Below are 11,770 nucleotides of genomic sequence, written 5' to 3'. Positions count from 1 at the left end.
TTGTTACCTGTCCCGGCTCTATAACTGGGTTTTTGTGTCCTCTTATGGCCGGTTCCCTCTGTGTTACTTTGCACTGGATGACTGTGGTATGCAATCACCAATGATGCATTCGTCCTAGGCCTTTTAAGGAGTCTCAGGCGGTCACCCACCGCCTGAGTATTCAGGAAGTTTAGCACTCTGCTATCACATGCTTTTCAGCAAGGTATTATCTTTCTAGGCAATCCTGTCTGCATTTTAGCAAACAGACACTATGTCAAAGCTCAATACGGTGACTCCTGATGCTCTTGCACACTCAGTTCTACTGTGTCAAGTTACTGTATGTTAACAAGCTCCTTTCTGCTATGCAGTGTTGTATACATTTGTTACTCTGTTATTCCTTCGAGTCACTGCATCTCTGCAAGCAAGTTACCATTTTTCCTACACATCTCTGCTATTTCTGTTCGTAACTGCACTTTTGCAACTAAGATATCAGTTTACCTTTACATCTCTACTATTCCTGTGTGTCACTGCATTCCTGCAGTAAGATACTGGCTGCCTAAACATTTGTTGCTCCTCAAAAGTCTGTACATCTATCGCAGCTGCATCTTATGATTCCAGCTCTGCTTACCCATCTTATGTTCTGCATACCCTGCTGTACTGGTCTTTGCTGATCCACCTGCAGTCTGGCAAGTCCCGCTGCATCATCGCCTCTGTTCTGTGCTTCTCACCATGATCTTAGAGAATCCGACTAACCAGGTAAACCCTTAGCACAGCCACGTACACCACAACTAAATTTAAATATTATGTTTTACTAAACCATTATGAAGCAGGATATACAAATAAACCATGATTTCTCCACTAATGTTTCTACAAATATTACATTTAATATGGTAATAGAGTTACAGGGTTGGATATGAAACGTGAACAGGACTCCTGGCAACTTTGGAGGAGAAGAATAATGAGCTGCATAACGAGAAAGCTTACCATGCAAATGTGTCTTACTTTAAGTAAGTGACAAATAAGAAACCAAAAAATTAAAGCAACAAATAAAAAGTAGCTACAGTAGCATGTAAAAGTTTGGACACCCCTGGTCAAAATTACTGTAATTGTGAACATTTAAGCAAGTTGAAGATGAAATGATCTCTAAAAGGCCTAAAGTTAAAGATGACACTTTTCCGTTGTTTTTTTCTCAACCACTCTTTTACAGATGGTGTTATATTTGCATCAAGAATTTGTTGAAATTTCATTGAAAGGTTGAAATTTCAACCCAAATAACAGTGTCAAATTAATACCACAACTGGCAATTGAAATAAAATGAGATGACCTTTTGATTTAGGAAGTTTAAAGTAGACGGCATAAAGCTTGGATGAGGAGGTGGAGACACTAAATTGTGTCTCAACAGGGGTGTAACTAGGGGAGGACTACCAGGTCATGTTCTCCTGTGTTTGGTGTAAGAGGGGCTGATGGCCACTTTGCACTGGTCAGAGTATTTAGATAGGAATAGGCAGCGTCGGATTGGAGCACCTTGGGCCCACCAGAGAAAATCATTCTTGGGGCCCACTAGGTAGCTACATAGAAATAAATACAAGACCACCAATTGTGTGGTAAAACACGCTAATATCAGGGTATTTTATAAGGTAGTACACGTCTTAATTATGTAGCAGGGTTTGGGTTAGCCCCCTTATAGAATATAAAGTAGCCCCCCTCATAAAATATAATGTGGCCTCCCTCATGGAATATAATGCAGCCCCCCTCATAGAATATACTATAGCCCCCCTCATAGAATACAATGCAGACTCCTCATAGAATATAGTGCAGCCCCCGTCGTAGGGTATAATGCAGCACCCCACAAAATATAATGCAATCCTCTCATAAGGTATAATGCAGCCCCCCATAGAATAGAATATAGCACCCTCATAGGGTATAATGCAGCCCCCCTCATAAGCTATAATGCAGCCCCAATAGAATATACTGTAGCCCCCTCATAGGGCATAATGCAGCCTCCCTATATAGTATGATGTAGCCCCCCAGAATATAATGTAGCTCTCTGAGAGAATGCAGCCCTCACACAAAATATATTGCAGCCCCCCAGAATATAATGTAGCCCCCTCAAAGTATAACGCAGCCCCCTCATAGGGTATAATGCCACCCCCTCCATCACCATCATTGTTCTCCCCCTCCACCCTTATCATTGCCCTTTCCACCACCTCCATCATTGCTTTCTCCCCCACCACCCCCATCATTGCCCATTCTACCACCTACATCATTGCCTCCTTCTCCACCACCACCATTGTCCTTTCCACCACTACCATCATTGCTTTCTCCCCCAGCACCCCATCATTGCCCATTTCAACACCTCCTTCATAGCCTCTCCCCACTACCATCAGTGTCCTTTCCACCGCAACCATCATTGCCTTCTCCCCCACCACCCCATCATTGCCCATTCTACCACCTCCATCATTGCCTCCTCCCCACCACCTCATCATCCTTTCCACCACCACCACCAACATTGCATTCTCTCCCACCATCCCATCACTGCTCTCTCCATCACCCACATCATTGCTAATCTCCAATACATACATCTCCAATACACACAGCACCGCACCACTCTCTATCACACACACGGAAGCAGACAGACAGACAGACACAGAGCATCACTCACCTCTCCGCACGTTATCCGCAGCCGCAGCACATCCCAGCAGCATCTTTGTTGCAGCATTCTCTGTGAAACAGCCGCGCGCTGAATGATGACGTCATCCAGCCGCGCTGTGTCATACAGGAAGCACTGGACAGGAATCAGGATGGCATCAGATTCCTGCAGCTTCGCTCTGCTGACAAGCTGCAGGGTTCACTCCCTGCCCACCGATTGCCCTCAGAGTTAGCTGCCCTGCAGGGGCACACCTCTGGGGCCGCAATGCAGCCACACCGGCTTTACATGCAGGCAGTGTGAGCCTCAGCCTGCGGCTAACACTGCCCAATATTAAAGTGAAATGAATATTCACTCCTTCCCACGCCCTTGGGAGCGTGGGGAAGCGTGAATATTCATTTCGCTTTAGCAGCGGGGACAGGCTCCTATCTCCAGCTGCTGGCCCGCTGGCACCAGGCGTTCCCCCCTGGAGCAGTAGGGGCCCTAGGCCATTATGCCAGCAGGTGTCAGTGCCTGGGCCCACTTGAGAATCCTCCGGTTCTCCGGTGAGCCAGTATGACCGTGGGGTTAGGGCAGCTTACTAAAACATTGTCTGATTTGATAACCATTTTGCTCTTCTTGACTCCATATCTCAAACAGGAGAATAGTTCGTATCCATAGATGCCTTCTTTATTTTGGGTAGGGGGCTTGTTCTTTTCTTCTATCATCATTATCTTTTTTCTATACTGGAAATACTTAGAAAACAGATTTATCTTTACGATTGCAAGTTCAGACCATTTATTATTGCTCAACCATTGAGGATGTGTTCTCCTTTCCAAAACAGATAAAACTCCATGTCCTGGGGTTGTTTGCTGATTTTGGAGGAATGTGTTTGTTACGGGTTAGCTACACATTCACATTCCTCCAGAAACCTGAGCCCTGAGGTTGACACATTTCTGAGGCCTTAGTGAGAGATCACATTGTTGTTATCCCACCTAGAAGTATGTGCAATTGAAATGGAGGCATTTATCATAAAAGTCAGAAACAAAAAATGCGGCTGCATCAACCTGAAAAGTACCACGGTTTCAGGGAGGTGGTGGAGTCAAGTACCTGTCAACTGATTACCGTGCTCCAAAGATATCATGCTCATAGTAAATAGGAGTCAGATAAGGTCAATCTACAGAGTCTAGAACACAGTGTATTAATTACAGTCATATATGACCGACTTACATGTTGAAAAGTAGGCTATTGGTAGACGCTAATAGTGCTAGACTTGTTCACAGGAGAAACCGAGCTAAAAGGTCCATCAGGAGGCAACCCAATTTCAATTTGAAGCCATAGAAAGGCAATCACTTGCAGATAGAAAAAAATTCTTATGAAGTTTGTTAAAGGGTTTCGAAAACACTTCTCCGACAGATGTAATTTGTTTTTTTTAAAAAATCAAATTTCCATTACTCCCCCTCGCCAGGCCCATCGCTGAGTCTCCAATGCTGCTCCCGGTGTCTGTTATGGTTGCTATACGTTGCAAGCGCTGCTGCCAATCAATGAGCTTTGCTCCCTTCCCCAGATGATAGCAAGAGCTAATCAAAACTCATTTATTGACTGTCAATGTGACGTCAGCTCTGCAGACAATAGCTGACACCAGGAGCAGTGGAAAAGACTCAGCGCTGCCTGGACCCGAGAAGGTTGAGAAAAGAAAAGTTTGGGTTTTTTAATTCAAACTACAGTGAGAGACCAGGGATTTCTGAAATTGGGAAACCCCTTTAACAAACTTCATAATGATTCTCTCAAAGTACTTAATTTGCTTCCAACACCTTCAAATTGGATTGCTTTCTGCTGAGCCTTTGAGTCCTGGTCTGTCTGGTGAGCCAGTACAACCCTGCTGGCATTTATTAATAGCTTAACTTGGGACATATAGGCCAATTAATGAACCTAATATTGTTTCCTTAACCCATTCTCAATATCTGAAAACGCCTATACATAGCAAATAATGACACCAAGATACTATAAAAAGGCTTCTAAATTTAATAGATAACAATATGCAAATAAAATAAGGGAACAGACTCATCTACGTTCAAGAAAAGAGTAAATTAAAGTTTATATAACCCCCCTAATGGGATCTATAAAATATCCACTATTGAACTATTACACAAATAGCAAGTAAAAATACAAGGTAGGAAACAGTTCAGTGAATAATTAATAGGAAGCCCCTGAACATAGATAGCCAGCTTATCCTTGCACGCGTTTCGCTAAATCCTTCATCTGGGGTTAGCTACATTGTGCGCAGTCAGGATATTTAAACTACGACACACTAATCATGTTACTTATATAAGTTTATAGAAAGACGTTCAGAACAGCATGACCGACATCAAGTGATATTACCATATTGCCCCAAAGTCATCGTTGAGTGTCTATGTCATGCACTTGCTTCAGGTGAAAGACACTCCATTATGGACTTATTCAATAGGTGTTTTTACTTCATGATATTTTGCAGTACTAGTAACTGCTCAATAGCAGTCAGCGCCATAAATGATAATATAGCAGTATCCAATCTATCACCCATAGGAGGATGTGATTGACTCAAATCCTGGTAGAATGAACCCTTATACACTGTGAGAGAATATTGACCTCAGCATTGATGTGTAATGTGGGGTATTCTCCTCCATACAGGTCTCTACGTCATGTCTCACAACTTTATTATCCACCATATCCTCAGCTACAACCTTTCCGTCCCCTAACTCACCTTTTGGTACCAACTTTCTCCTCCAGATAGCCAAGGCCCTGGCCTAACTGCTACTAAAACTCAGTGCACTTAGATCAAGTCAGTCATGTAGAAATTCTGCACACTCCCAGAATTTCGACAACCTATATACAAATTGTCTCTTCAGAGAGGAAGAGAACTAGAACTCTAGTGCCACCTATTGAGTTCTAGTTCTCTTCCTCTCTGAAGAGACAATTTGCATATTTCCCAGAGGAGCATTGCGGCTTTAAGTCTCCTCACCTCGACATTCTTATCATGTCACTCTCGATACTTCTTGGACAACCTATATAGTCTTCTATCTTCCACCATCAGACACCATTTAAGTGTTCCCCAGCCAGCACCAGACTTAACCCAATGTTCCATGTTTTCCCTGTAAACATCATCCAGAAGACTATTATTCCTTTATGCTTTCGCAGCAACCCAACAACCAAGTTGTAAGGCACCCCGGTTTTTACTCCATACTATAAATTAAAGTCTCATAGTTTACCCACATTGTTTATGTAATGAAAATAAAAGATGGAGCCTCCTTATGCCTGTTGATCGCCAATCTGTCCTTAACACAACAATAAGGGCTGATGTTAAAACCGGCAGCTGGGGGTCCAACAGAAACATCTAGGAATGTCTTATGCATACGTCTACTTGGTCGTAATTCTAGCAATAATAATACACTGGAATACACAGGTATTAAAAATACATTTTTGTTTGAAAATTCCTTAATAAAAGACCTCTATAAGGAGAATTTTTTTTTTTTTAGAAATATTAGAAACTGATTTATTTTTGCAAAGTTCAAAGCCCTTTAATAAAATTAACCACTTAGTATAAAGTTATGTTTTACAGAAAGTATTCCGCAGAATTTCCTAATTTTTTCATCTGCATCACTTTTCACACAATCTCGGTGATTACATTCTAAGCCAGTCCGAACATAGCCGTCCCCACAGGATGTCTAATGTTCTGCTCAGACTCGAAGCCTGTTAGTTAAGGATGCGGAATCAACATTTTTTCTTCCCGTTCATCATCATTCTGCTTCCTGCAATGAACCCCAATACATTATACACCCCAGTCTGGTGAGAATGGGTCCACATTATATGAAGTTTATATGCTTCTTTATAAGCTCTGTGAGAACATTATGATATTCCATGGTTGTTACTAATTGGGATGTGGTTAAGACTTCTTCCTCCATTCCCTTCCTCTTGATTGCTGTACGGCTCATGGGGAGTTCCCAAGCCTTATGAATGCTTTAACACTTTCCCGTATGGGTAAGAACTAATCGGTATATAAATGACAAACAGGTGTCTTCTACAAAGATTGGATTTCTCTGATTTTGAAATACCCATCTTCAATATATGGCTACAAAGAGTGTCTACAACTCTAGCAAACCCTGCCCTTCTGTGGAGACATGGGGGATCGGCGGGCGCACAGGGTCCGCTAGCCGAAACTGCATGGACCAGGGATCGTCCCGCCGAATGCCCAATCTCCCTTTGACGTGGGGGTTACACTACTCAGACAACACAGGGTGAGGGTAAAACAGTGTGGCAATACTTTATTGAACCACAAAACAGGCAGATAACACAGAACAGTCCTAGCACAGTACCCAAGATGGTGCTCATTACAGAGTTTCACCCTTCTAATGACGCACACAGCGAGGAGATAACGACAAGCGTAGGAAGATGACAGTCCATTCAGTCCATACAAGACCAATTGATCTGAGGAACACAACCTTCATCTTCCAGTGTCGGTTACTCCACCTGTGGCACGCACACAGAAAAGGTAATGACAAGCATAGCAAGATGACAGTCCATTGAGTCCATACAAGGTACAAGGCCAGTTGATCTGAGGATCACAACCTGGCTTCATCTTCCAGGGTCGGTTACTCCAGCTATAGCACGCACACAGAGAGGAGGTAATGACAAGCGTAGGAAGATGACAGTCCATTGAGTGCAAGGTACAAGGCCAGCTATAGCACGCACACAGAGAGGAGGTAACGACAAGCGTAGGAAGATGACAGTCCATTGAGTGCAAGGTACAAGGCCAGTTGATCCTGGCTTCTCCGAACATCTCCATGGAGCCAGGCGATCCGAGGGTCCCTATCCTGGCTTTCTACAAACGTATCCATGGTTCAGCGATGGTCAATAGAGCAGATCTGTATTCTTCCAATCGGCGCCAAAAAACCCTAGGTTGTTTCCTGTAGAATGATAGATCCATATCCCTCGTGATGGAGCCATGATGTAAAAAGCTGCTGTCCTGTCTCTGGTCCTTATGGATGTCTTGGCAGAATCTCTGTGGCTGTTTCTCTCTCTTTCTCTTTAGACAGAGGCATGTAACCTATTTTTAGATCTAGCAAGTGTTCTTCAGTCCAGCATCACAGATAAGGGGAAGAATGGAAATGAGATCAAGTAGCATTACTTGATTATTTAACCTAATTGCATAGTTTTTCCCTCTCTGCTTTTGAAGTAAAAGAACTTGCTCCATAACACAATGCATAATTAGCATATCAGCAAACATCACAAGTGATCAAGGATAAGCGCACAATACAAGTCAATATTACCAGCTTACACAAACAAAAGTCTGTTTTCTTGACCAACCAGAAATCATCACTTAAATTTGAAAGCCAACATACAGATAAAATTCTATTATTCTTGGTTTGCTAAAAAAAAGTCATCTGGTTAATTAAGATACAATGCTGTGTGTCTTCACACCATCCTTTTATGAGAAGCCACAACTCCTCCCAGTAATATTGGTCATTCGCGGGTGAGAGGCAGCAGGAGCTTCATTTTTCGAAGGTTCTATCATGATCAAACAACCACCTAAAATGGGATTGTCTGGAAACATAACATTGATAATATATCCTTAGTCAAAGCCATCAATGTTTATAAGGAGACCCCCTACCAACAATTCTGCTTTCAAATAAAAGAAATGGGGCAGCAACCTCTGCGTCCCACTCACTGTTTCTGTGGGCACAGCACCTCGTCTGCAGGTTCTACAGGATTTTTGGTTCTCTAGACCTTACTGGTAAAATGCTAATTGTCTTTTATAAGCTTACTAATCTAATTGTGGTCTCTACTCTGTCCCTCCCTTGCATGTATAGTGTGAAGACAGTCCTCACCTTTTACAACAGTCACCATTTCCACTAGGGCTCACAAGATACAGTCCTTATTTTACAAACACAAACAATAGGGTCAATTTTATAATCAACGTGGAAAATACAACTTTTTCTTCACGAAAATATCCAAGTGTGCAGTGCTTCCTTAATTTGTGAACATCTACTATCTATCTATCTATCTATCTATCTATCTATCTATCTATCTATCTATCTATCTATCTATCCCATATTTATCTATTTAATATCTATCTATCTATTATCTATCTATTTATCTACAGTGGGGCAAAAAAGTATTTAGTCAGTCAGCAATAGTGCAAGTTCCACCACTTAAAAAGGTGAGAGGCGTCTGTAATTTACATCATAGGTAGACCTCAACTATGGGAGACAAACTGAGAAAAAAAAAATCCAGAAAATCACATTGTTTTTTTAACATTTTATTTGCATATTATGGTGGAAAATAAGTATTTGGTCAGAAACAAACAATCAAGATTTCTGGCTCTCACAGACCTGTAACTTCTTCTTTAAGAGTCTCCTCTTTCCTCCACTCATTACCTATAGTAATGGCACCTGTTTAAACTTGTTATCAGTATAAAAAGACACCTGTGCACACCCTCAAACAGTCTGACTCCAAACTCCACTATGGTGAAGACCAAAGAGCTGTCAAAGGACACCAGAAACAAAATTGTAGCCCTGCACCAGGCTGGGAAGACTGAATCTGCAATAGCCAACCAGCTTGTAGTGAAGAAATCAACAGTGGGAGCAATAATTAGAAAATGGAAGACATACAAGACCACTGATAATCTCCCTCGATCTGGGGCTCCACGCAAAATCCCACCCCGTGGGGTCAGAATGATCACAAGAACGGTGAGCAAAAATCCCAGAACCACGCGGGGGGACCTAGCGAATGAACTGCAGAGAGCTGGGACCAATGTAACAAGGCCTACCATAAGTAACACACTACGCCACCATGGACTCAGATCCTGCAGTGCCAGATGTGTCCCACTGCTTAAGCCAGTACATGTCCGGGCCCGTCTGAAGTTTGCTAGAGAGCATTTGGATGATCCAGAGGAGTTTTGGGAGAATGTCCTATGGTCTGATGAAACCAAACTGGAACTGTTTGGTAGAAACACAACTTGTCGTGTTTGGAGGAAAAAGAATACTGAGTTGCATCCATCAAACACCATACCTACTGTAAAGCATGGTGGTGGAAACATCATGCTTTGGGGCTGTTTCTCTGCAAAGGGGCCAGGACGACTGATCCGGGTACATGAAAGAATGAATGGGGCCATGTATCGTGATATTTTGAGTGCAAACCTCCTTCCATCAGCAAGGGCATTGAAGATGAAACGTGGCTGGGTCTTTCAACATGACAATGATCCAAAGCACACCGCCAGGGCAACGAAGGAGTGGCTTCGTAAGAAGCATTTCAAGGTCCTGGAGTGGCCTAGCCAGTCTCCAGATCTCAACCCTATGGAAAACCTTTGGAGGGAGTTGAAAGTCCGTGTTGCCAAGCGAAAAGCCAAAAACATCACTGCTCTAGAGGAGATCTGCATGGAGGAATGGGCCAACATACCAACAACAGTGTGTGGCAACCTTGTGAAGACTTACAGAAAACGTTTGACCTCTGTCATTGCCAACAAAGGATATATTACAAAGTATTGAGATTAAATTTTGTTTCTGACCAAATACTTATTTTCCACCATAATATGCAAATAAAATGTTAAAAAAACAGACAATGTGATTTTCTGGATTTTTTTTTCACAGGTTGTCTCCCATAGTTGAGGTCTACCTATGATGTAAATTACAGACGCCTCTCATCTTTTTAAGTGGTGGAATTTGCACTATTGCTGACTGACTAAATACTTTTTTGCCCCACTGTGTCTATCTATCTATCATCTATCTATTTAATATCTATCTATTAGTGATGAGCGAGTATACTCGTTGCTCGTGGTCTCCGAGTATTTGTTAGTGCTCTGAGATTTCGTTTTTGTCTAGGCAGCTGCATGATTTACGGCTGCTAGCCAGGCTGAGCACATGTGGAAGTTGCCTGGTTGCTAGGGAATCCTCACATGTATTCAAGCTGTCTAGTAGCTGCAATTCATCAAATAGAAAAAAGTCACAGAGAAAAATGCAGAGATGTTTTCCTGCTGAAGCCTCCAACCGAATGCACTAGCAGGGTGCGGCGGACACGATTAAAGATGGCAAATACACAGGTGCAAAAAATGCCGATGAAACAGCCAGTGTCAATCCAGTGTTGGCTGTTTTGCATTAGTGCACAAAAAAATAAGCGATACTAGTCTGTATGTGGCGTTATTCACACAAGCAATGCAAAGCATCTGGTTTACGGCCTATTACTGACGCAGATATATGCGGGTCGCCCAGTGCCACCTAATGCATGCTATGTGAACAGAGGCCAAAGTTTACAGAACCATCTTGGTCCGCCCGCACCCTGCAAGATAAAGTGCAAAAAAAACAACATATCAATGTATGTAAGGTATTAGTTTATATTGGGGCCTCAATACGTAAGCTGGCAACCCACGACAAGGGTCCTAACATTTTGCCAGTCCTAACGCTAATTCTAGAATAAAAACTCACCGACACAAAAAGAGGACTTGAATATCCTCCAAAAATATTTTTTGGAGGATATTCAAGTCCTCTTTTTGTGTCGGTTCTGTAAACTGTTGGCCTCTGTTCACATAGCATGCATTAGGTGGCACTGGGAGACCCGCATATATCTGCGTCAGTAATAGGCCGTAAACCAGATGCTTTGCATTGCTTGTGTGAATAACGCCACATATAGACTAGTATCGCTTATTTTTTTGTGCACTAATGCAAATCAGCCAACACTGGATTGACACTGGCTGTTTCATCTGCATTTTTTACACCTGTGTATTTGCCATCTTTAATTGTGTCCGCCGCACCCTGCTAGTGCATTCGGTTGGAGGCTTCAGCAGGAAAACATCTCTGCATTTTTCTCTGTGACTTTTTTTAGCTGCAATTCATGCAGCTTCGTCAACAAAAACTAAATTTCTGAGCACTTACAAATACTCGGAGAAACCCGAGCAACGAGTATACTCGCTCATCACTACTATCTATTTATCTATCTATCTATCTATCTATCTATCTATCTATCTATCTATCTATCTATTATCTATCTATCTCATATCTATCTATCTATCTATCTATCTGTGCAACTGAAACAACACACACGATGATGATGTCATTACATCACGTCTGCTATTCAGAGAATAACCAGAGCAGAGCACAGAGGGAACGGGAGTGAGGTGAGACAGTATGTGAGGGC

The sequence above is a fragment of the Ranitomeya imitator genome, chromosome 3, assembly GCF_032444005.1.
Source record: "Ranitomeya imitator isolate aRanImi1 chromosome 3, aRanImi1.pri, whole genome shotgun sequence".
Taxonomy (NCBI): Eukaryota; Metazoa; Chordata; class Amphibia; order Anura; family Dendrobatidae; genus Ranitomeya; species Ranitomeya imitator.
This window is presented reverse-complemented; position numbering follows the sequence as displayed.